Genomic DNA, 23,392 nt, shown 5'->3' with positions numbered 1-23,392 from the left:
TCTCCCGCTTTCCTCCATCGTCCATCCTCCTCTGTTTTCCCCACGTTCAAAACTTTCCCCCCTTTTCGGATTTCCCTCCAATCCATCCAGCATTGATCCTCTCTTTTTATCATTTTCCTATTTTCTGATTAAGCCCCATTCCAAGCTAAGGTTCTCCAAAAAAGCAAAAAAAAAACAGCCCATAAAGCTCTCTACAGCCCGAAATATCCCCAACTCAGTGCAAAGCCCCAAAAAGCCGACTTTCACAAAGAAGAATATAAGTAATAACTCCAATGCTCCCAAACATCAGCCTCTGTGCTGTATGAGGTGTAACATAGTAGGCACTTCCCATGATGTCATTAAGTCTCTCCTCTGGCTTGACAAAAACCGATAGACCAAAATCAATAGCCTTCATTGATGCAGCTTCAACCTTCGTTGTGAAAAGAAAATTCTCTGGCTTCAGACCCCGATGAACAACACCTTGCAAGTGGTAGAAGGATACTATGTTCAAAATTTGCACCACAATAACCTTTGCATCCTCCTCAGAGTATCTTTCGCCCGTGAGAGAATGCGATCCAACAACTCTCCATCTTCGGCATAGAATGAAAGAGCAAACATAACAACTAAATATGTACAAAGTAACAAATCTCATGCACAACTTTTGGGTGTTACACACCTCAAATGCGCAGCAATACGACACCGTGGCCTACTAGGCCCCTTTTTCCATTGTCCTCCTCTCTTCCTAGCTTAGTCCTACCGCCCGTTCATAGTTACAAATTGCACCGGAGGAAGCCTGGCACTCTTTTACATAGGTTTTGGCTGCGCCTTTACATTTAAAGGTTTGCCTTCTTACTTTTGGCTTCTTGCAGCTTCCTTGGTTGCATCTTATACTCCTTGTGGTTTTTCCCATGCTTTTAGATTTCTTCTAGGCGACCCACTCTCTTATAGGGCACCTTTTTCTTTTTTTTGCCTTGCGCTTTTTCTCTTGATGCCTCATTTTCCACTTCATTTTCTTAGCTACTTCTTCGGCCTCACACTTGGACAATCTTTATGGTGGCTTATTAATTGGCTTTGAGTTGGGCTCCAAATCAATTGAGTGATCTATTGCTCTCTTAGGAGGCAATGAAGTAGTACTTCAAACAAATCCCTATACTCCTCAAAAAGAGATTTTAAAGCTGGATGATTTTTTCAATTTGTGGACTAATCTTCAACCTCTATATTCAGGTGCAAAACAAAAATATGTGACTACCTCTTATACTCCTTGAGTTGTTGAATAGTGATAAGCTGAAAATCTGATTTACTAGAGATTCCCTGTAAAATGGATGAGCTATCCATCAAATATAAACTCCATATATAGCTGTGAGAAATCCATAGTAATTTAACCCAATGTCATCACCCAATCACATCCAAGTACAACATCTGCGGGTCCCATTTCCAAAGTTATCAAGTTTACTTTTACTTCATAATTTTCAGTCAATTGTAAAGAAACCAATGGGCATAATTTGAGTGATGATTTCTTCTTCACCATTGGCTACTTGAAATCTTATGGACTATTGTAAATCAGCATGAAGATAATTCAATTTATCCATAATGGACTTATTCACAAAATTGTGTGTATACTGCCACTATCTATCAGGATAAACACATCCCTCCCATAAATATTACCCTTCATATAAAGTATATTAGGGCTCTTAGATCTTGTCCAAGCATCTATGGAAATGGAACAATTAGTGGCAACAAGTGGCTCATCATGAGTTCCTCACAAATCAAAAGGAACACTACCACCCGAATCAAAAGAAAAAGTGTCGTAGGATCATAAAAATGTTATTGCCTGATTTTCTCAACATCCTCATTTTCAACAATAGTTACAAATGTATTAACCTCATCAATGTCATCCTCTAAATATTCAAAAACTAACATGGTATGAACCTTGGCTTTTTCATTTTTGTATATACACTTTCTTGCATGATCAACTGTTTATTTTTCCCCACATTTGAAGCATAAGCCTTTGTCCTTCCTTTCTTTGTAGAGGTCTATAAGAATAGACTTTGGATTCATGTTGGTTGAAGTAGATCTAAACTTGCTATCCCCTTGTTTAAAATCCACTCTTGGATTGTTTGATGTCCTGAAATTTCTTTGACATCTTGAAGCATTGAATGATGGATCTTAGGTTCCTACTTGGTGCATGATTACTGCCCATAAATTGTGCCAACTTATCTGTGTTCTGTTTTAAAATAGTCGTTGGCTAAATGAAGACTACCTTCTATACTTCCTTCCCTAATGCTCCGTAAGCTCAATAGCTTTGAAAATATTGGTAGGGTTTTTCACCATAATATCAGCTGGATAAAAAAAGTTCTTAACCATACATATACTTGTGGAGTTTATCTTCATCACTAATGCTCTCTACATACATGGTAACGTTGAGGAATTGGTTTGTGTAATCCTGTATACTGAGGTCTCGTTGCTCTAATCCATACCATCTCCATGCCAATTTCTCCTTTTTCAAGAGGTGAGACAAAGACTTTATGCATAAGTGTCTTGAATTCATCCCAATTCTTTACAATTATATTCTCTTTCTTGATATATCTCCACCAAGTATGCACAAATTCTTCCAAATGTAAAGATACAAAATGAATCTTCATATCATCATATCTAGGGAATATATCAAAGTAGGATTCTAATTTTGAGATTCGTTGATCTAGATCAAATGGTGAAGATGATTTCCCATTGTACTTTGCCAAAATGATCTTATCCCTCAACTCCCTATCATGAAAGGATTGATATCCCAAAATGGACTTAGTAGGCATTTAACCTCCAAAGTAAGATGGTACTCTTCCAATGGGTGGCTAAGAACTAGTGTGAGACCTTCCCGATGGTAGAGGACCTCTTGGAGGATGGGAATTCAACCCATAAGCTTGGGAATTAATACCATTCAAACTGCCCAAATAGTCATCATGCCTTTATGAAGTCTCACCTAGTTCAAATTGGCTATTGGAAATACCCCTTCATCCAATGATACCATGCCCTTGACCATTTTGGTTAGGTGGCTAAAGTGGGGCTGAAGGTTCACTATTTAAATGAGCTTTCTCCTTAGCTTCCTTGGTTCCCATTTGCATTTGCATCCATTGGGATATTTGAGACATTATTTGAAAATTGGATTCTACTAATTTTTTAATTAAAGCCTTGATTTAGGTAGTGAAATCCACCAACTTATGAATGGAAAACTTCATTTGATTAGTAGGCAATACCATTTGTTCTACTCTAGATAATAACTCCATATAACTTTGAGCATGTCTATTCTCATATTCACACATTGAGTGCACTGATTTATTTTTGTATTTAAAGATCTTCATGACCCTCTTGAGGTATATTTTCCAGCATGGAATCTATGATTTTTTTAACATACTCATCCTGGGCCTTACTCCCCGTGTCACAAAATTGGCTATAACTTGAGCTAGGAAACTCCGATTCCCAAAATTTTTTATTTAAATCGAAGCCAACAATGCCTCTTCAAGATGACCCATAGCACTTCATAACAAATTTAGGATAGAAAATTCTACCATTCAATCTCTGAAGCTGAACTGTCCAAGCTTGCACCCTATTTTCACCTATGAGAGTAAAATGTTAGTGCCTGATGGCTACCAAACCCTATAGGAAACTAGATAGGATCTCTGGGCACTCTATAGTACTTGAACTTGTACTTCAATGATGAAGATGGTACGTATAATGACTTGTATACACCCTATAGGGACTTCTAAATCCCCTATTTTACCATGTTTTGATCTTGAAGGTACTTGAGTTTTTAAAACTACTTTGATCTTCAATTCTCCACTCACTGTACCTATATGAGGGATAAAACAACAAGACAAGCTCCCTACACGGGCTCTGAATCATTGGGAGATGGGCAAAGTTCCCCCTAGGTCGATGGATTGTTGCACCCCTTCAAGATCTTTAATAGTGGGGGAGGGTCATGTCTCTATTATCCCACTATCTCCCCTGCCATGCACCTTTTTCCTCTATGGGAATATCAACATGGCAGTGGTATACTACTCTAATCAATCATATGCATTACTAAATTTTTCATTCAACCTTCCATGATATGCATAATTGATCAATGAAAGTTCAATATGAAATAGTAAATGGTTGGCTGAGGGTCTTACCAATGCAATTCAGTGACTCACTGATTGCTAGTACTTACCCTTTACAATATTTCAATCTTGGGTCAAGGAAATCAATCAATCAAGTCAAGGTTATGCATCAAAACATTGTAAATGATATCCATGATGGAATAAGATTGAAATGAATACTAAGATTCAATGTAATCGGCTCTTATTAATGATAAGACTACTAATCTATGATCTATTGATCAATTCAAAGAATTAATTGGCCAATAATCTCTCATCAACGAGTGAAAAAGCTTAAGCAAGTGGATTATTGAGAGATTTCAAATATTAAGCAAGTGGAATACATTGATTAAGCTTGAAGAAGATGATCGATGCCAACTTCAATCAAAATTTTAGAAGAGCCCTCCATAATCCACCATGAATCCAATCATAAAGCTTGAAAAGTCCATAAGATCAGTCCATATAAGCTCAAATATGATTGAATCCATGAAGAATCAATGCTTCGAGCTTGCTTGAACACTTGAATGTCAAATATTCAAGCTTCTTGAAGAAAAGCCCCAAAATAATCCTTCAATATGAGCTTCAAGAACCTCAATATGTTGAAATCATTGCAATGCCTTCAATCATGGAGTCCATCTTGCTTCAAAATGGTGGTAGAGAGACTTTGGAGGTTGGAAAGAGCCAAAGATTGAAGAAATTGAATCTTCCATATCTAAGCTATGGCTGCCTTGCTATGTATTAGGGTTTTAGAGAGAAAAGATGAAGATCAGTGACTTCCAAGGCTTGTTCCTACTGAACACAATGCCAAATAATGGTTCAATTGTTAGGCAATCTATAGGCAAATGATTGTTGCTTGTTGTAGGCTGTGGATTGTGAGTAGTAAATCAACGTAAATTTTGATGCATTTTTTGGGCTATTCCATGGTACCAATTCTTCATCACTTGTTACTCAATGGTGCTCTATTTGATCCTCAAGGGCTAAACAATCATTGCCCCATGGTTAGACAAGAAGAAAATATCATTGGAGAGTAGGATGTTGCATTTATTGGCAGCCACCATGGAAGCTTTAGCCAAAAGCTTGAAACAGAAGGAGAAGAAATCTCCATTCCAAAAAGTAACTAAGGTTAAATCTTCTCCTAGTCCAATCTCAGTATCTATTTTGCCAAATACATCCAAAATTTGCATGAAAGTTTGATGACAACCTGCTATTTTTTCCATCCACCACCATATCTATCCCAAAGATCTTTAGATTTAATCTTCTTCTAACAGTGGATGTCCTACAAGTCACTACTAGTCATTAGCCATGTCTTGTACCTATATTACTTGTTTGAAATTTATTTTTATTATGAAAAATTGGACTAAATATGAAGAAAATATGAGAAAATTGGATCAAAGACCAATGCTCTAATATCACTTGTCAAGAAGTGGAGTGGAGAGAGCGAAAGAGGAGAGAGAAGACTACAAAAGAGAGAGGAGTGCAAAAAGAGAGAGAAAGAGAGTGACAAGGAGAGAGAAAGACTGGAAAGGGAGAGAGAAAGATAGATGTGAGAAGCCATTGAAGTTGTGAGCAAGGTGATGAGGAATGAGACGGTAATGTATTATGTTTCAAAAAGATATAAAATATTACATCTCCCTTTCATACCTATGTCACTGTGACATGGTATTACTATTATTTCTACACTAAACATCTCTTCTTCCCAGCTTCTTACATGTAGTCAGATATGAGTCAGTCATTCCTTCAGAGAAAGAGTTCAAGACAACACAAAAAAAATTGATTGTTTCTCACTTGGGCAGAGACTTGACTCCTAATTCCTTGCAAGTTGGCCAATCATCCATTCAAATATGGAGTGAGGAGTTGCTCGTTTTGAATGAGAATCAGAAGTTTTATTTCACAAACTATGTTCATTTGGATAGCATGTTGATTTCCATTAAAAATTTTCTAAGATTCACTAGGTATGTTTGCTATTTTTCAACTTGGCATGTACAAAGATGGTTTCATTGGCCGTGTAGGTGGCAAACAAAAGGGAGGTTTAAGCAAGGACTCTGCCTTAGGTCATTACATCAAAGACCTCAACTTTCCAAAGTTCATTGCGTTCCATCACAAGTTCTCAAGTGACAATGTAAAGTTCCCTCTTTTTGCATTGAAGATCCTGTCAAGATATATTCGAGGGTATCCTATTAGGCGGAACTCAAATATGAATATACTCCTTCGGTGACAAATAGAGTAGTCCCTAATATATTGTCAGCTTTCTTTTACATAAGTAAATTTTTAGATTATTAAAATTTTAATATATATACAACAATATTGTATGAAAAAATATGAAAAATAAACGTAGTATGAGCTAAGAAATCTGTAAGGACTATTTAGTATGCTACACAATTAAAAAGATATTTACATTTTTTATAAAATAATATACTAAAATAAATATAAAAATATAATATTTAAACATAAAATATTGACTATACTAGTGTGAGCTAGTATATTTTGGTGAGCACCTAACTACAATATACAAAACATTATAGTAGATAGAGAGAGCTCACTTCAAGAAAAATAAAAATTGTATTCATCCACAAAACCTATAGTGATATAAGGCATCAATAGCTTGCCTTATATATCCACAACTTACTCATCTTTAAGGTATTGATTCTTTTCTTTGACCTTTTTCTATAATTTCTATTATTATTATTATCTTCTTCTTCTTCATTCTCCTCAATTACTTCACCAATTTCAATATTAGCAAGCTCTACAAGTTCTCCTAGTTTGTTACATAAAGAAGATATGGGCTCCTTAGATATAGGTATTACCTTCTTAATGTCTATTATGACCTTTACATCTACTTCTTGATCCTCATCTAGCAATTCAAGAACATCTTGAAGTTGTATCGTAATAAATGTCCTCTAAAGGTCATTCTTCTCTACAACAATATAATATATCCCTTTCTAAATAGTGTATACAATTTTTATTTTTAGTAATGATGTAAAATTTAAATATATTATTTACCCTTGGATTTTTTATATTATTTAAATATTTATTTTTAATAGAAGAACTATATATGCACCTATCCCTGAAAATAAATTAAGACCCAATCATCTTATACTAAAAACAAGTCAAGCAATCTATTCATCAAACTTTGTGCCTTTTGATATAAGTTCATTATAGACTTGTTACCATTCACATGCTTTAGTTTTTTTATGATAGCTTGATACTTGAAAATACTATATGTATTTGTTTTAGTCACATGTGCTTTGACTCTTTGCTTCTCTACTTCATCCTAGTATCTTACGATGATCATTTCAAAGTAACTCTTGAATTGAAACTAAGGTATGTGGTCAATATTAGTCTTCTCCCTACATAAAAAGATGCATAAATTTAGAATTTAGAAAACATCAATGAGTACAAAACTATCAATTATATTGAATAGAGAGCAAAGTAATTATACCAAATAAAAAATTATGATCTATGTAATTCCTTTTTTAAGGCAAGTGCCACGTTACCAGCTTTGTGTATACTGTGAAAGATAACAAATCTAAACAATATAGAACTCATTATTTTATTAAATCTTTTAATCATTTGCGAGTTTTCTTTGAATATGAAAGCCTCATCATCATCTAGTAGATCCTGACATGTTGAATCCATATGTTATATCTATAATCACAAGGGTAAATTAATGTGGATCTAGTAATTTATTTAATCCATTCACATCACCATAAATAACTTTGAAATGTATCTCCTATAGTGGACATTGTGGATGTGTAAGAAGCTGGGAATAAGGATTTAGTGTAAAAATAATATTGATGTTATGCCATGTCACAGTGACATTGGTATAAAAGGAGACGACATCTAATTTTTCATATCTTTTGACACATTAATACAATTACTGTTCTTCTCTCCCATATTGCTCACAGCTTCCATGGCTTCTCTCTCTTTCCTATCTTTCTCTCTCCAATTCTAGTTGTTCTCTCCCCTCATCACTCTCTTTCTCTCTCTTCATGTAGTCTTTCTCTCTCTTCTACAACCTTCTCTCTCCTCTTTCTCTCTCTCTAGTTCTCTCTCTGACAAGTGGTATCAGAGCATTGGTCTTTGATCCATTTTTCCTTATATTTTTAGTCATATTTTCTTCCATCAAAATCAATTTCAGATAAGTATTGTACAAGACAATGACTAGTGGAGTGTTGTAGACCATCTACAATTAGTAAGAGACTGCATTTGGAGATCTCCAAGGTCAGATATGGCGGAGGATGGCTAAAGTGGTAGGTCATCATCAAATTTCATGCAAAACTAGAGGTAACTAGGGTAAAGGAGAGTTAACCGAGCATAGTTTGGGGACAAATTGTGGTTACTTTGAAAAGAGGAAGTCCTCTTTCCCCTTTCTTGGAGTTTCCTACAGGTTTCATGGAAGTTCATCAACAAGATGTGCTCATATCTCTCAAGTCCCTGATCTTCTTGGCCAAGCACCATCTAGAATAGCTTCCTTGCTTCAACACCTATATAGGATGACTACTCATTTACTCAAGATTGGCTCAGCAATGGAGCCAAGAATAGCCCTAAAAATTTTGCGTAATTTTTGGGCTGATTCCAACCTGTTTCCTACATCTGATTCTTCATCTCCAACCCTTGGCACTCTCTCTGATCATTGGCAAGCATAAATCATCAGTGATATTTGAGGATTGAACTCTATTTAAGAACTTTCAGCTCTTCTATAAACCCTGCATGAACAGTCCATGGCAACCATGAAAGCTTCAGTCCAAGCTTCCATTTCTCATGAATTTCTTGAAGATTCTTCATCAACCCAACCAGTGGGATCAAGATAGTAAGTATTCTTCAAAAATTTGCAAAGATTTCAGCCCATGGAGGACATTAGAGCTCATATTGAAGGTTTATTTTGGGGCTTTTCTTCAAGAGGCTTGAATCTTTGGTGTTCAAGTGTTCAAGCAAGTCCGGGGCATTGATTCTTCACGGATTCGAGCATGTTGGAGCTCATATGGACTGATTTAGTGGATATTTCAAACTTCACGGTGGATTTAGGTGGATTTTGAAGAATTATTCCATCAATGGGATTGGAGTTGACATCTATCATCTTTTTCAAGCTTAATCAAGGTATTTCTCTCACTTAATCTCTAAAATCTCTCAATAATCCACTTGCTAATGCTTTTCCACTTGTTGATGAGAGATTATTTATCAATTAATTCTTTGAATTGATCAATCAATCAGAGATTAGTGTTATTCCCCATTAATCTCAGCCTATTCCATTGAATTTCAGTATTGATTCAATCATGGCCTCATCATAGATATCATTTACCAAGTTTGATGCGTAACCTTGAATTGTTTTGGTTGAATTCTTTTGCCCAAGTTGAAGTATTGTAAAAGGGTAAGTACTAAAGCAATCAATGAGTCACTGAATTGCATTGGTAAGACCCTTTCCCTATCCAAATTTTCCAGATTTCATTCAATTGCATCTCATAAAAAGGGTTGATGAATATTCCAGCAATGCATTTCATACTGGTTGATTAGAATAGAATGCCATTGCCATTTTGATATATCCACCAAGGAAAAAGGTGGATACCGGGGGAGATAGTGGGACAAAAGAGAGGTGACCCTCCCTCACTATCAAAGATCCCGAAGGGCTGCAACCAATCGACCCGAGGGGAACTTTGCCCACCTCCCGGTGATTTGAAGCCCGTGTAGGAAGCTTGTCATGCTGTTTTATCCCTCACACAAGTACAGTGAGTGGAGAATTGAATATTGAAGAGTTTTCAAAGGCTCCAGTATCTTCAGGACCAAAATAGGGTAAAACAGGGATTTTACAGGGCACTACATGGCACTTATAGGTTGTTACAAGTACACCCTTCATTACTGAAGTACATGTGCAGGTACTACAGAGTACCCACAATTCCCACTCAGTCTTCTATAGGTTTTGGTAACCATTTGGTGTTACTATTTTACCTTACAGGGTCAAAACAAGGTGCAGGCCTGAACAGTTCAGACTCAGAGATTAAGTTGCAAAAAAATTTATCCTAAATTTCTTATAGTGTGCTATAGCTCATCTCAAAGAGGGCATTCTTGTCTTCGATTTGAACTAAAAAGTTTTGAAATCAAAGTTCCCTAGCAAAAGTTATAGCCGTTTTTCTAACAGGGGGTACTGCAGGACTGTACTATTATGGCAAGGCATAAGTGTAAAAATAAGGTCCAGGATTATTATGCTCAGCAAATCAGAGATTCCATGTTGGATAATGTACCTCAAGAAGCCCTAAAGAGCCTCAACAACAAGGGGAAATCAGTAAACTTAATGAAACCTTGTGCGTACATGAACAAAGACATAGAGAACGTCATGAGGCCCTACTATCAAGAATGGAGCAAATGGTTTTGTCTACTAATCAAATGAAGTCTTCCATTGAGAAGTTAGTAGATTCAATGACTCAAACAAAGGCTTCTATTGACAATTTGGTGGAATCTAATACTCAAATTATGGCTCAATTCTCCCAATGGATGCAGATGCAAATGGGATCTAAATAAGCCAAGGAGAAAGCCTATTCAAACACTGAGCCTTCAATCCCACTTCAACCATCTAACCAAAATGGTCATGGTCATGGAATTATTGGACAAAGAAACATTCCAAATAGACAATATGAAGAAGGTGAGACTTCACAAAGGCATGATGACTATTTGGGCAATTTGAATGGAGCCAACTCTCGAGCTTTTGGGCTGAATTCCTAGGGGTCCTCTACCAACAGGAAGATTGCATAATGGTTCTCAGCCACCTATTGGGAGATTTTCATCTCAATTTGGGGATTCAATGCATGGTACTCATAATTTGTCTATTTTGGGATAGCAACCATTCCATGAAAGAGAGCTAAAGGACAAGATCGTTTTAGCCAAGTTTAATGGTCAATCATCTTCACCATCTGATTTAAAACAGTGGACCTCTAAGATGAAATTGTACTTTGATATATTCCCCAAACCTGATGGCATGAATATTCATTTTTCTTCTTTGCACTTGGAGGGATTTGCCCATACTTAGTGGAGGTATATCAAAAGGAAAAACATACTTGTAGAGAATTTGGAAGCTTTCAAGGCACTTATGGCTAAAGTATTTTTCTCCCCTCTTGAAAAAGAGAAATTGGCACGGAGATTCTATGGTTTGGAACAAAGAGGCTAAGTGTAAGAGAGTACACTAACCAATTTCTCAACCTAACCATGTATGTAGAAAGTATCAGTGATGAGGCTAAGCTCCACAAGTACATGTATGGTTTAGAGCCATCTTTTTCAGCTAATGTCATGGCACAAAACCCTCCTCCTCTCTTTAAGGCTATTGAGCTTGCGGAGCACTATGGAAGAAAATATAGAAGAGAATCTTCATTTCAACCTAGTTTTGGATAGCCAAGGACTGTTTTTAAATAGGGGCAAGTTGGTAACACTTATGGCAGTAATCATGTGCCAAATGGGAGCTTAAGGGTGACAAATTATCCACCATTCAATGCTTCTAGACCTCAAAGTAATTTCAGGACAGCAAACAGTCCTAGAGTTGACTTCAAACAAAGGGATAGCAAGCCTAAATCCATTTCAGCCAACATGAATCCTAAGTCCATTCCTATGGATCTTTACAAAGAAAGAAAGGAGAAAGGCTTATGTTTCAAGTGTGGGGAAAATTATACACCTGATCATGCCTCAAAGTGTGTATATAAAAATGTCAAACCCAAGCTTTAGAGTATGTTAGTCTTTGAGGATCTTAAAGATGAGATGGATGAAGCTAATGCAATTTCAATCAATGCTGAAAATGAAGATCTTGAGGAAGAAGTTGGACAAGAGTATTTCTATGATCCATTCAACTCTTTTCCTTTTGATCCAGGTGGAAGTGTTCCTTTTGATCCAAATGGGATTTGTAATGAGCCACTTGCTACCACTAGTTGTTCTATTTCCATGGATGCTTGGACAGGTTCTAAGTGCCCTAATACACTCCTTATGAAGGGTAACATTCATGGAAAGGCTGTGTTCATTCTAATAGATAGTGGCAGTACCCATAGTTTTGTGAATAAGTCCATCATGGACAAGCTGAATTTTATTTCCACAGATTTACAACAACCCATTAGAGTTCAAGTGGCCAATGGTGAAGAAGAAATCAGCACACAGATATGCCCACAGGTTTCTTTACAGCTGGCTGAAAATTTTGAAGCAAAAGTAAACCTAATTACTTTGGAAATGGGGCCTATAGACATTGTACTCGGTTGTGATTGGTTGATGACATTAGGCAGGATCACTATGGATTTCTCACAGCTGTATATGGAGTTTATCTTCAATGGACAGCTCATCCATTTACAAGGAATTCCTAGTAGATCAAATTTTCAGCTTATTACCATTCAACAACTCAAAAGGGAGTACAATAGGTGCTCACAAATATGTGTTTCGCATTTGAATAAAGAGATGCAAGATCAACCCAATAATTTAGCAAACCATCCAACCTTGACAACTCTTCTTGAGGAGTATAGGGATTTTTTTGAGGTTCCTACTTCATTGCCTCCCAAGAGAGCAGTAGATCACCCTATTGATTTGGAGCCCAAATCAAAGACAATCAATAAGCCACCTTACAAATTATCTAAGTGTGAACAAGAGGAAGTAGCCAAGCAAATCAAGGAACTTCTTGAGATGGGATTTATTGAACCAAGTTCTTCACCTTATGCATCTCCAGCCTTGTTAGTCAAAAAGAAAGATGGATCTTTCAGAATGTGCATTGACTATAGGGATCTTAATAAGATCACAGTGAAGAACAGATATTTGATACCCATGATTGATGATTTTATTGATGAGCTCAAGGGGGCTCGATTCTTTACGAAGATTGATTTGAGGTCAGGGTATCATCAGATTTACATGTGAGAGGGTGATGAAGTCAAGTCTACTTTCAGGACTGATCGAGGGCTCTATCATTTCTTAGTGATGCCATTTCGGCTTACAAATGCTCCAGCTACCTTCTAGAGCCTGATGAATAAGATTTTGGAGTCTTTCCTCTTTGAGTTTGTCTTGGTGTTCTTTGATGATATTATGATCTACAGTAAGACTTTACAAGATCCCTTAGCACATATAAAGAGGGTTTTTAATTTATTGAGACATCATAGGCTTTTTGCTAAGGAGAAGAAATGTTCTTTCATGTAGATTGAAGTGGAATACTTGGGACATATTGTCAGTGAAAAAGGAATACAGGCTGATCCCAAGAAGGTGCGATGTATAAAAAATTGGCCAATACCTACTACTACTACCTCTCTTAGAGGACTCCTTGGTCTATCTTCATTATATCGCCGATTCATCGAGCATTATGCAGCTATTGCAACTCCTTTGACTGATAGGTTGAAGAAGGAGGCTTTCTTTTGGGATGCTCTTGCAGATAGTATCTTCAACCAATTAAAGGGACTCCTTACCTCTGCTCTTATCTTAGTATGCCCGGAATTCTCCAAAAAATTTACCATACAGTGTGATGCTAGTGGTCATCGCATCGGGACTATTTTGTTATAGGAGCATGGAGTGATTGCCTTTGAGAGCCGTAAGCTTACAGATAAAGAAATGGCCATGAATGTTTATGGCCAGGAGATGTTGGCTATTTTGCATACAATTAAGAAATGGCACCACTACTTGTATAGCAACCGATTCAATGTCCAGAGTGATCACAGGGTTCTTAAGTATTTCCTTACTCAGTCCAATCTTACTCTTAAGCAACGTCCCTGGGTAGCTACACTACAAAATTATGATTTTGACATCACTCATACGAGGGGCAAAGACAATATAGTGGTTGATTCTCTTTCTCGTATGTGGCCTTGCAAAGTTTCAGCTATGACTGAATTGCATAATGATTGGATTGAAGAACTACAAGAGGCTTATCTTTTGGATGAAGAATTCCACCATATTTTTCAAAAATTATAGCAAGATTTTATGGAAGAAAACTCGCATTATCAGTTCAAAAATTGCCTTATTTGGTTGAAAGGCAAGATTTTCATTCCTTATACCTCTTCTTTTACACAGAAAATTATGGAGGAACTACATTCTTCACCTTTAGCTGGATATTTAGGAGTTTTAAAGACCTATGACAGGATTAGCAAAAGTTTCTATTGGAAAGGACTATGGAAAGATGTCAAGGACTTCGTCATGAAGTGTATGCCTTGTCAGCAGAATAAGGACAGCACCCATAATCCAGGAGGTTTGTTATAGTTATAGCCATTACTTATTCCTTTAGGTAAATGGACTCATATGACTATGGATTTCATTATTGGCTTGCCTACTACCAAGAAGGGATGGAATAATATATATGTGGTGGTGGATAGACTCACCAAGGCAGCCCATTTTATTCCAAACAAGACCTAGTTTACTACCTCTCAAGTGGCCAGTCAGTTTATGGAGCAAATTTTTAGACTATATGGATTACTGCAGGTGATTGTTCATGATAGAGACTCAAAGTTTATGAGTAACTTTTGGAAGTCGGTGTCAAGTGTTTTTCTGAAAACTAAAAAGCCCTAGTCAAATTTAGTTAAATTTGATGTCTGCTAGCTTAGTTGTTTGCGTGACAGTTTGTTTTGTAATTGGATTTCTTGTGTTTGTCTAGATTAGGATTTCCTTCTGTCATTTTGGTTAATTTGTTGAGTGTGAAACTTGATAGCCTTGGTCGAGCTTGGTATTTTTTTGAACAGGATGAAGCTTGTGTTTGCCAATAGCTACAGAACATTGAGGAGCTAGGTATGTTATCTTGTCAAGAATCTTGCACATCACAGGGGATAATGGGTTCACGAGCACTTCACGTTGCACTTATTGATCCACTCCACTCAGGGGTCATCTCCTATCCTTATCAAATACTTCCATGCCATGGGTTGGGGATTATGCACTCTTGCACCATCGTTGAGCACTAGCACGGCATGAGGTCCGCTGCAACTATATGCAGTAAATTTTAGATGCACGTGCACATGAGAGAGCACCTGTCATTGAGCACGCACATTTCTTACACACACAATATTTGGGATACTCATCACAAAGTTAGGAACCTCTGGTTGAGTGTGTAAGGAGGTTGGGTGAGTTAGAGGGTCGTGAAGGACGCCACCAATTGTGAGAAGGGTTGTTCATATTTTGTCAACATCTTGAGGACCATAATTTTCTAGAGTGATTGTGAGATTTTGGATGGGTGGAGCGGAGTATGTCATATCTTTTTTATGAGAGTTGAGAGGTGAGAATAAGGAATTTTTAATTAATTAAGGAATTTTGTTTGCATTTTGCATGACTCACTAGCACATCTAGATAGGCTATGCACAATTCTTCCAATGCATCCATATTTTTTGTGTGAGCATTGTTTGAATGGTAGCATGTCATGGATTCGATCAATTGCATGTTTTCTAAATCATGTATGGTTGTGCACGGAGTTCTCATTCATAGCATATTCCTGCTAGGGCACACTGCATTAGAAAGCAGGTTCATATCCAGATAATATTTATTTTGAAGACTCAAGGATCAAAGGAAAAGATCGTACGTTTTACATCGTCAGCGAGTTTTTTTTGAAGAAAAAGAGGACATGTGTGATGAAAGTGTGTGCAATTACAAGAACAATAGGCCAAGGAAGGGAATAATTCACCCAAGATAAAAGATGGAGAAAAAATGATGCAATTTATAAAAATCAGTATTTTTGCCCGAATTTGATGGATTTTCGTAATTCTGCCCGCGTTGGCTTGTCGACCAGATGTGTTCGATCGTTTTGAGTACCCAAACGACTATATTCAGAGTTCAAATGATGAAGTTATGATCCAAACAAGTTGCAAACATACATAAAGTAGAAAAAAATAAAAATAGTGAAAAGCAGTAGAAAAGCAAAAGCCAAAAGCTAAAAGCAAAAAGCCTAATGTGTGTGAATGTGGATAGAAAACTATATAAGGAGATGAGAATGGAGAGTTAAGGACCTTCCCCCTCTTGTACAATTGTATTATGTGAGAGAGGAGAGTGGAGGGTCGCATGCTAGAGTGAGCTCTTGTCATGCCAATTTGGAAGTTGGAGCTTTTGGGTGTCGAAGCGCCGAGCATCGGCTCAAGGTTGTTAAGGTACAAAAATATATCTCACTTGGTTTGTTTTCGAATTTTTGGTATTTTCGTTGTGTTGTGGTTGTGTGATACTCTACCCACATTCGGGTTTTTAGTTGTTTTGAGCTTCAAGAGGCATTGTGTGTTATCTTGTTTTCATGTGTGGTTAGTGGTGTATTGTTGTTAAACTTTTCAAGTTGTGTTGTGCATTCGACAAAGTCAATTATCCCAACTGGCACTCCTTAACGTCTCGTTATCGAGTTGTGAGTGAGGCTTGCTCTCGATCACCGCTCACGTAACATCTCTTTTTTGGTGCCCCCGTTGAGGAGTGCCGAAATTGACATCGTTGTTGTTTTGAATGTGATTTTGTTTTGATTTCTTGTGATTTTTGAAAATGGCTTATGAATTTCCTAAGTTCCATGGTAATCATACTGAAGATCCCGAAAGACTTTTAGAAAAAATAGAGCTATGTTGTTTGATAGGGAGAGTGACCAATCCTGAAGCTAAATTCCAGATTCTTTGGTATCAATTGCAGGGAGAAGCACGAAATTGGTTGCTTGACTTTGAGAGAAGCCTGCAATTTAAGAGACAAAATTTGGACTATGAGACCATTAAAAATGCTTTTCTATTTAGGTTTAAAAAAAGAGAAAGTCAATGTGAGATATGGGCAAAAATAGAAACTTGTGTTCAAAAAGATAATCAGTGTGTTGAGGACTTTGCTAGGGAGTTTGAAAGATTGTGGAATCGATGGAGTTTAACATTGTTAGAAGGTGAGATAGCCCCAGTAATGTTGAAGATAATGTATTTTGTAAAAGGCTTGAAATTAGAAGATTGGAGAGTGAAATTAGAGGTTTAAAAACCCTAAGACTTTTGAGAAAGCGGTGAAGATAGCTCAATATCAAGAGAGGAAGACCAAAAGGAAAAAAGAGTTAGGGTTTGATGAACCAAGGGAAAGGTTGAGTTCAAGGTGAGTTGAGAGAAAAGTTTTTGAGGAGAAAAGAGTTAGTTATGTCTATCCTGAGAGAGGTATACTATATTCTCTGTTTAGAATAGATGAGTTGACTTGTGAGAAATCAATTGAAGTATGTGAGGAGAAGCTCCCTAGGGTGGTTGAGGAGAAAAATACTTGTTTGACTGATTGGAGTGAAGAGTCTAGGAGTGTGAATTCATACCCATTGACCACGAATACTTCTAGTCTAGTGATTAGTAATTTAACTAAAGAAGAGGGATCGATTGATGATACTTTGGAGCCTAAGGACTTTAGAGATGAGCTAGAGTTGGATCTGAGTTGTAAAGAAGAAAATGAGAGACCAGATTGTTTTAAGGACCAAGAGTTTTCATGTTCTTTGGGTGAGGATGAGAGTCAAGATATTTTTGATATTTTTTATGAGAAAAGGAGTGATGGAAGTTCTGAAAGTCTTGGGAGTAGTGAAGAGAGTAGTAATAGCTTTGAAGAGGATGAATTTTTGAGTTTGTTAGAAGACCACGAGGGGGAGGGCTTAGAAATTGTAAGTTTTCAAGATGAAGTTAAGGGTTCGAATTTGTTGCTTGATGAGTTTGTTGAGATTTGTTGTGAGTTTGATGATCAAGAGAGTATTGAGGTTTTGGGTTCTGACTCTTGTTGTGATTCTGGTATTGGTGTTGTTGACTCTGATGAGTCTTGTGAGTTGTCTGTTGATGGTTTGAGTAGCCCTGGAGAGGCTTTTGTTTATGGTGTTGATGATGTTGTGTTGAGTAGACCTAATCTCTTACTCCTTGATAGTTATAATGATGATTGTTTGGTTGTTTTAGGCAACAATGACAAAGAGAAAACTTCATCTGACAGTCTTGTGGTTTCCTTGAGTTCTCCTGAAGTTTGTGATGATGTTTGTAATGATTCTGATTGGGGTTTTGAGGATCTTGAGAGTGACATTGATGAGGATGTGAGAGAGAATTTGAGTAAGGCTCTAAAAAGAATTGAGAATTTGAGGGGAGAGAGGTTTAAAATCAAGAAAATAGAGTTGAAAGGTATTTGTGAGGAGGTAGTTGGGGATTTGGTAGTTGAGGAATATTTGATTGAGGTTTTAGACCCAAAATTGTTGTATTGTGAAGATGTTATCTGTGATGATGTAGATGTGAAAATTTCTTCAGTTTCTTATGAGGCTTCTTGTAAGGATACTATGAAAGGTGTTTACCACTCTTTGTGTGTGAAAGACTCGATGGAGTCTTGTATCATTGATGAGTTGAGTGATGTGGCTGGGTGTCCTAGAGTGACCCCATTTGTGGATGTTGTTGGTTTTTGTGGTGTTAAGAGTCCGGAGTTGACTCCTTTTGATGTTGTGTTTGATTTGGATATTGAGTTGGGAGATCTTACATAGTATCTTTAGGAGAAGTTGTACATGAATCAATGGATAAATTTGACATTGGCAACAAAGAAAGTGTCAAAATTTTATTTAAAGACTCTAAAAGTACCATGTTTTTTCCTAGGGAGGATGGGTGGGATATGAAGATTTTGGATTATGGTTGGGATTTGTGGGATTTGAACATTTTTTAGTGTGGTTATGATTTGAAGGATTTGAAAAATTTGGAGAATGATGTATTTTTCGTAGATGGAGAGGATTGTCTCAAGGATTTTGATGAGAATTTCATGGATGAGTTTTGTCTACCTGTAAAGGAGTTGTTTGAGAGAAATGTGCCATTTTGTTTAATGAGAAGATTGTGGATAGATCATTAGATTTGATTTTTGATTGGCTCATAAATGTTGCATCATTTTATGAAAACAACTGCTGCACATGATTGTTTGCAGACTAGGGGAAGGGCTAACTATGTCAAGTGTTTTTCTAAAAACTGAAAAGCCCTAGTCAAATTGTAGTTAGGTTTGATGTCTGCTAGCTTAGTTGTTTGCGTGACAGTTTGTTTTGTAATTGGATTTCTTGTGTTTGTCTAGATTAGGATTTGTTTCTGTCATTTTGTTTAATTTGTTGAGTGTGAAACTTGATAGCCTTGGTCGAGCTTGGTATTTTTTTGAACAGGATGAAGCTTGTGTTTGCCAATAGCTACAGAACATTGAGGAGCTAGGTATGTTATCTTGTCAAGAATCTTGCACATCACAGGGGATAATGGGTTCACGAGCACTTCACGTTGCACTTATTGATGCACTCCACTCAGGGGTCATCTCCTATCCTTATCAAATACTTCCATGCCATGGGTTGGGGATTATGCACTCTTGCACCATCGTTGAGCACTAGCACGGCATGAGGTCCGCTGCAACTATATGCAGTAAATTTTAGATGCACGTGCACATGAGAGAGCACCTGTCATTGAGCACGCACATTTCTTACATGCACGATATTTGGGATGCTCATCACAAAGTTAGGAGCCTCTGGTTGAGTGTGTAAGGAGGTTGGGTGAGTTAGAGGGTCATGAAGGACGCCACCAATTGTGAGAAGGGTTGTTCATATTTGGTCAACATCTTGAGAACCACAATTTTCTAGAGTGATTGTGAGATTTTGGATGGGTGGAGCGGAGTATGTCATATCTTTTTTATGAGAGTTGAGAGGTGAGGATAATGAATTTTTAATTAATTAGGGAATTTTGTTTGCATTTTGCATAATGCACTAGCACATCTAGATAGGCTATGCACAATTCTTCCAATGCATCCATATTTTTTGTGTGAGCATTGTTTGAATGGTAGCACGTCATGGATTCGATCAATTGCATGTTTTCTAAATCATGTATGGTTGTGCACGGAGTTCTCATTCATAGCATATTCCTGCTAGGGCACACTGCATTAAAAATTAGGTTCATATCCAGAGAATATTTATTTTGAAGACTCAAGGATCAAAGGAAAAGATCGTATGTTTTACATCGTTAGCGGTATTTTTGAAGAAAAAGAGGACATGTGTGTTGAAAGTGTGTGCAATTACAAGAACAATAGGCCAAGGAAGGGAATAAGTCGCCCAAGATAAAAGATGGAGAAAAAATGATGCAATTTATAAAAATCAGTATTTTTGCCCGAATTTGATGGATTTTCGTAATTCTGCCCATGTTGGTTTGTCGACCAGATGTATTCGATCGTTTTGAGTACCCAAACGACTATATTCGGAGTTCAAATGATGAAGTTATGATCCAAACAAGTTGCAAACATGCATAAAGCAAAAAAAAACGAAAATAGTGAAAAGCAGTAGAAAAGTAAAAGCCAAAAGCTGACAGCAAAAAAGCCTAATGTATATGAGTGTGGATAGAAAACTATATAAGGAGATGAGAATGGAGAGTTAAGGACCTTCCCCTTCTTGTATAATTGTATTATGTGAGAGAGGAGAGTGGAGGGTCGCATGCTAGAGTGAGCTCTTGTCATGCCAATTTGAAAGTTGGAGCTTTTGGGTGTCAAAGCACCGAGCATCGGCTCGAGGTTGTTAAGGTACAAAAATATATCTCACTTGATTTGTTTTCGAATTTTTGGTATTTTCGTTGTGTTGTGGTTGTGTGATGCTCTACCCACATTCGGGTTTTTAGTTGTTTTGAGCTTCAAGAGGCATTGTGTGTTATCTTGTTTTCGTGTGTGATTCGTGGTGTATTGTTGTTAAAATTTTCAAGTTGTGTTGTGCATTCGACAAAGTCAATTACCCCAACCGGCACTCCTTAACGTCTCGTTATCGGGTTGTGAGTGAGGCTTGCTCTCGATCACCGCTCACGTAACATCAATATTTACATCTATGGGCACTAAATTGGCTCCATCTACAGCCTATCATCCAAACTGATGGACAAACAGAAAGAGTTAATAAATGGTTGGAGACTTATCTTCGCCATTTCTGCTATGATGTCCAAACTTCATAGGATTCTTGGTTACACTTGGCTGAGTTTGCTTGCAACAACTCTACCCACGCTAGTATTGGAGTTTTGCCCTTTGAGGCTTTGTATGGATACAAGGTGCCCTTACCAACAATCATCTTTAATGAAAGGATCAATCCTCATGGGAAGGAAGAGCTAGAAAGAATGCAAACCCTTCTTCAGCAATATAAGATGAATCTTAGGAAAGCTCAAGACCAAATGAAGATGTATGCTGATGAGAAGAGACCGCCTTTAGAGTTCCAAGAAGGAGAGTTGGTCTTACTAAAGGTGCCCAAGTCTAGGTACTCTACATTAAAAGATGGATCTAGTAATAAGCTTGCTCATAGGTTTTATGGGCCCTACCGGATCCTTAAGCACATTGGAGACTTGGCATATAGATTAGAGCTTCCTTCTTCCGCAAAGATTCACAATGTCTTTCATGTTAGTTAGCTCAAGCCTTTTTATGGTGATCCAGTGGATATAATTGATGAGCTACCACCTATTGATGAAGAATGTCTTATTTAGTACATCCCAGAGGCTGTTATAGGTCAACGTGAGAAGAAGCTTCGATCTCATTCTATCATGGAATATTTGATCAAATGGAGAGGTTTACTACCTGAGGAAGCTTCTTGGAGTCTTGGCTCTATATTGGATGAGTTTTCTTTCTTAAGGGATACATTAGTGGCTGATGCCTATTGATTATGGAGCTAGTTTTGGGCAAACAGGTTCATGACAGTACGTTGTTTTAGAACAGTTTTTATCGTGCCTAATTTTCAGAATTAAGCTATCTACATGGGCTTAAAGTACTCTTCAAGAGCTCTGTTTTGATATATGGCACGCCTCATTGACACTTCTACTAAAAGTTATGCCAGATTTGGTCCAGTAGGATCCGTTTACACAGCAAGCTATCTACTTCATTTTGAGATTATATGTTGAAGATTTTATGGCTCCATATACTTTTGAAATATTCTAGATCATGTATATAGCTTAGGCCTACTCTTGTTCTTCAATTTTATTCCATATGTTGGTCATTTTTCATTCATTTTTCCATTTGTAAAGCTGTAAAAACATAGTAGTACTCTATTCTATCCATCCTTTTCTAGTCTTTCAAGTTTGTTTTTTAGGACAAAAACTTTTGGGAAGGGATGGATTGTAAGAAGTTGGAAATAAGGATTTAGTGTAAAAATAATATTGATGTTATGCCATGTCACACTAACATTGGTACAAAAGGAGAGGACATGTAATTTTTCATATCTTTTGACACATTAATACAATTATTGTTTTTCTCTCCCATCTTGCTCACAGCTTCTATGGCTTCTCTCTCTTTCTTGTCATTCTCTCTCCAATTCTAATCTTTCTCTCTCCTTGTCACTCTCTTTCTCTCTCTTCTTGCAATCATTCTCTCTCTTCTGCAACCTTCTCTCTTCTCTTTCTCTCTCTCTAGTTCTTTCTCTAACAAGATGATAGAAAGAGTGCATCTCCAGATCATCAAGTTGTGCTACATATTGCTCATTTAGTAATTTGTGTGATCGCTCTTGCTTTGCCCCTCCAAATGGACTATGGAGAAAAATCATCAACTTACAATCTAGATTGTCCTTTTTCATTCCTTTTACCTTTAGCTGGATTTTTAAAAGAAAATAAAAATTTTACTACCTATAGACTATGAATAAGTTATACTTCAAGATAAGAAGCATCAATACTTACCCAATCCTTAAATGCCAATAAGAAATCTTTTAGCATATTCATATAATTGGACTCTCGATATTCATAGTTAACTTCATCCCATGAATAACAATTGAAATGTTTTGTCATCATCTCTTGTATTTTCATATAAATTTTATGTTTGTAAACAAAAGTGTTTTCTTAGTATTTTAAAGAGCAAAGTATAAAATAAGATAAACATATTAAAAAGGAAACTTACATGTTCAGTTCTTTGCTCAGCTTGTCTAAGGAGAGCTCCTTTGCTATTACCCTAGATATGGTGGATATAAGCACCCTCTCAGCCTTCATATCTTGAAGAGATTGCCATGATAGAAACTCCATATCATTAGCAAGCTCTTTAATGGACACATCTATAATTTTAGACTTTCCCTTCAAAAGGGATTTGCATCATCTTGAGCCTTGAATTTAACTTCTAACCTTTCATTGTTTATCTTCCCACATGCAGAAGATTTGATCTTGTAAATCCCAAATTTGGCCCATTCTAAATGCAAATTGGAAAATTGGGTCATACTTACAAAAAACCTCTATCTTTGAGTTCTCATCAATCACCACACCAATCTCTAATAGGAATAGTCTTGTAAGGTTCATCTCTACCTTCCCATACTTTTGCATATACTCCTCATATTTTGTATGAAATATTCTAATCTTCTCTACGAATGACATTTTCCTCCCAAAATCATTATCATTATTATGATCCCAAACCAAAAGCTTTTCTTCTTTGAA

The sequence above is a fragment of the Lygodium microphyllum genome, chromosome 13 (assembly GCF_053477565.2).
Source record: "Lygodium microphyllum isolate KBCC chromosome 13, Lygodium_microphyllum_v1.1.10, whole genome shotgun sequence".
Classification (NCBI taxonomy): domain Eukaryota; kingdom Viridiplantae; phylum Streptophyta; class Polypodiopsida; order Schizaeales; family Lygodiaceae; genus Lygodium; species Lygodium microphyllum.
Note: the sequence above shows the minus strand (reverse complement) of the source record.